At 36.1% G+C, this 4,344-nt stretch overlaps 1 protein-coding gene across 1 annotated transcript in view; it reads left to right on the plus strand.

Moving 5' to 3' along the window:
- The first annotated feature begins 1,137 nt into the window (after window positions 1-1,137).
- LOC136851955 (protein rolling stone-like) overlaps window positions 1,138-4,344 on the plus strand; it is a 122,558-nt gene continuing 119,351 nt past the window's right edge. Inside the window, exon 1 of the mRNA XM_067126316.1 lies at window positions 1,138-1,734. The gene's annotated coding sequence lies outside the window, so the exon portion shown is untranslated. The remainder of the gene's footprint in view (window positions 1,735-4,344) is intronic.

Genomic DNA, 4,344 nt, shown 5'->3' on the forward strand with positions numbered 1-4,344 from the left:
TCTAGCTGTTGAAAAGGTTCTGACGTTTCAGATGACTTTTGGAGAGAGAGAGAGAGCAATAGCAAATTTTTCAAATTATAATTTCATAGACATTCTTGGTTTTTCAAGTCCTATGCCACTTTTAGAGAGAGAGAGAGAGAGAGAGAGAGAGAGAGAGAGAGAGAGAGAGAGAGAGAGAGAGAGCCTAAATGAAAGATTAAGTCTAAAATTATGTCCGTGCAGTTACTTGGCCACAAGAGGCCCATGATCTTGTAGTGAGAGTCGACGATAGAGCAACGGACTTCGTTTTGGTAACCATTGGAAAATGGTCTTGGTTCTACAATTCCGTTTCATCCACGACAAAAAAAAAAAAAGAAGAGAGAGAGAGAGAGAATCATATCCAAGTGAAGAAACAAAATACCCACTGCACTTTATCTCAGAACTATCGTAGAAAAGTCCATACAGTTCATATTGCGATGTGTTTGGTGTTGTTCTTTTAACGTCAGTTATCATATCATTTTGTATGTTATCATTATTATTACTGTTTTTAGCATTTTTGCTGTTTTTGTTGAACTGTTGGCAGTTCATGCACGGTTTCATTGGACTGACCATTGCGATTGTAACGTAAAAACAAGGCTGGAATTTCGACACTTGATACATTGATATATGTTCATAAATTATTTTTATTGTTAGACGAATTATGATTAATTCTAAAGGAAAATTTTGATAATAAACAGAAAAATATTAGTTTACAGTGTCGAAGGCTTAATATTATTTTAATCATCTTGGGAGAAGAAGATTCAGAATTCAGTAATATCAGCAAATTTTACAATTTAAGACCCAGATAATCCATAAACTTTGCTTGTTAACGTCAGGGCAAAAGAGTCACTCCGTTTCTCAGTAAAAGTGAGATGCTTGCAAACAAATAAATAAGTAAATAAATAAAAACTGGCATTTTTGATCTCTGCCTAGTGGCAAGTTATATATTTATATGCCTCTTGCATCAGATATCCGGTACAGATAAATCTAAGCCTTCTAGGACACCTTCAGCTTCAGAATTCTAGCTCATCCGTCTGCGTAATTCAAGAATGAAGTCCTTGGTAAGTGCGTGAATCACTCAGCATTTAACGAGCTTGTTAAAAACTGCAAAGGGTTCTCAGTCAGTGAGGGAATCTGTTAGAAATAGCAGGGAGACGATATACGCACGCAAATTTAGAAGAGAACATAGACTTACTTACTTAGCTGTGATTGATAGGCTATCAAGGACGAAATTGTCTAATTGCATTCATTTATCATCGTCTTCCAGACCCCCTATCACCGTTCTGTCCCAATGAAGGGGGCGTGGCCTCCGGCGTCTACTCGTGGGGGGCGGAGCTAACGCGGCAGGAGATGCTCGCCCAGTCATTTATAAAACATCGGGTTTTTCGCGAATGTCATTCTATTTTATCGATCTTTTCTTCATCTCCATGCGTTTAGCGTTCATTATTTCAGCAACTGGTGAAGACAAACCGGAAAAACACCTTCGGACGGGAAAGTTATGAGCGTTTAAAAGTTGTTTTTGTCAACTCGGGCCAGGCGTGCGCAGGCGTAATGCTAAACGGACTGACTGGCTGTGTTTACATGTGCTTGGCTGAGTTGATATTAGTTGTCACAGAAGTGATTTGGTAGTTCGGATGTGAGCTGGTCAGCCACACGGAAAAACTCTTGCTCTTTGCTCGATGCGCGTTACGGGAATTAATATTTGAATGACCACAGGTGAGTCGGGACGTTCTTCAGCGATGTTGCGATTGAGAGTTTTTTTTTACATAAGGTAGCGTATCTTAGACTTAATGATAAAATAGACACGATCTCTTAGACTAAACGATTGTAATGAACTGATTCTTTATCATTTAAACGGAGGCTGTTGTTATGTTTTCTTATAATTGATAGACTTTCTTATCATTGAACGGAGGCGGTTGTTTTTTTTTATAACTGATAGACTTTTTTTATCATTGATTTGAGGCGGTTGTTCTGTTACATTGCATATTTTTTAACAGCATATATGAAAATGTTCATTTTTGCTCAGATTCAGGTAATGAGTCGTATCAAAATTATTATTTACATATCAAAAGCTAAAACATTTCTCTGATTATTTCAAAGCACAGGTGGCCTTTGATCACAGTTTGTCACGTTATAATTTTTATACATTTTAATACATTTTCGTAGAAATGTGACTTGTGCGAAGGAGTGAGATTACTTATAAAGCATGTGTGAGTTACGTAAAGTTTTCAGAATGAAGAGTTTAATCGCAATTTCTCGTTACTAATGATTTTAATAACCAGTATTAATGCGTCATGCACTGCTAGTTGCCACGCCATATCATTGAACAAATCAATCAACAACCGTGTCTTACTCAGTATATTCCTATCTGGAAAGAGAAACCCACAAGATTCTTGTGTATAACTTGTTTACTGGTAAATATTTACATATTATACACAAGAATCTTGTGGGTTTCTCTTTCCATCTTCAGAAGAAAACTGAAAGAAGTTTTTGTTTGGTTCATATTCCTATCTCCCAAATCGTAAACATGATTCAGTCGAACCAAAATACTTCACCAAACTATCCCCAGAGAAGTCGACGTTAGTGTTAACCTGAAACAGGTTCAAACCAGAGACATGTTTGTTTTGGTGGGAAACCCAAACTTCATGGGCTTATCACAAGGGCGTTAGTGATATGCCCGAATGCTTTCCGTTGAGGCTTGTGGGCATCGGAGGGCGTGACTGCCAGGTGTTTGCGTACGACTGTGTAACGAAAGTGTTGTGAATGCAAATAGTCAATGTTATATTGGTAAATGAGTTGTTACTCCTTTTGCTAGGGCAGTTATATATATATATATATATATATATATATATATATATATATATATGTATATATATATATATATATATATATATATATATATATATATATATATATATATATATATATATATATATACTATATGTATATATATATATATATATATATATATATATATATATATATATATATATATATATACACACACACACACACACACACAGAGTCACAACACAAATTTTATGACAGAATTAGCATCGTCTAATCTTTCTTTATCATGGCTGCAATAGGCGGTATTCATCAAAGCTGTTTCAGTTGTAAATGGTTTATTATGTGTGTGTGTGTGTGTGTGTGTGTGTGTGTGTGTCATTTCCAAAGGAAAAGACTTTTAAAGTTACGAAATTGGGAAAACCGTCATTTCGAAACTTAGTACGAAAAGGCTTTTAGCTTTTATGATCAGTGTGCATCTATCAATATTTATGCATACGCTGAACATAAATACAGAGTATAAATACATGCATATCCTATTCAAATATGTGATACCATGATACACACACGCATATGTATATATTTGCATGCGAGGAGTGAGCTTTGAAACAGTTTCTGATGGCTTATTTCAAAATACGGTATGGAGAGTATTGTTGCCTTAGATTCAGCAGGCCATATACCAGCACGGGCTTTTTTTCTTGGGCAGATCTTGAGTAGAGGATGTTAAGGATGTGAGATGTGAATTGGGTGGCACTTTGGCTTGTTATCTAGGCGGCGCCTACTCCGAGGTGCTAGTACTAAACACTGTATGGTAAATGTGAAGTAGACGGCCGCACGGAGATATCGTTTATTAATATAATTTGTTGACCACACATTATAGAAATGGGTGTATATAATACTTTGATCCCTGAGGAGCTAGTACTAAACATGGCGTCGCAAGGAGCTTCCGCCATGTTCAGTACTAGCACCTCGGTGTAGGTGACGCGTAGATAACAAGCCAAATTAGCACCGTAATGTTATTTGTAGTTTGGGAAATGAAAACTTTTATGGCGAAGATTGAGCTTTTTAGAATTATTTGACATGTTGGTGATTGGTTTAAACTAAGTTATAGGAAGTCAGGGAAATGACAGGATTATTATTATTATTATTATTATTATTATTATTATTATTATTATTATTATTATTATTATTGAGACCTCCTTTGGGAAATTGAACCGCTGACCTGTGATTTACCGGGCCACCACTATATCCACTCAGCCACAGGTGGCATGAAATGAAGTGGAAACAAATATACCCCTGCATATACTTTTGAGTCCCGCTGTACCCAAATTAATGGTTTTATCCATAGATATTGGCTCAATATTCCAAAGTTTATACAACAGCTTATGTGCTTCCACTCTTTTTAAGAATTAGAGAAATTTATTTCTGGTGATAGAAATTCATTTCTCTTTATAATGTGGTTCGGATTCCACAATAAGCTGTAGGTCCCGTTGCTAGGCAACCAATTGGTTCTTAGCCACGTAAAGTGAATCTAATCCT

The sequence above is a fragment of the Macrobrachium rosenbergii genome, chromosome 24 (genome assembly GCF_040412425.1).
Source record: "Macrobrachium rosenbergii isolate ZJJX-2024 chromosome 24, ASM4041242v1, whole genome shotgun sequence".
Lineage (NCBI taxonomy): Eukaryota > Metazoa > Arthropoda > Malacostraca > Decapoda > Palaemonidae > Macrobrachium > Macrobrachium rosenbergii.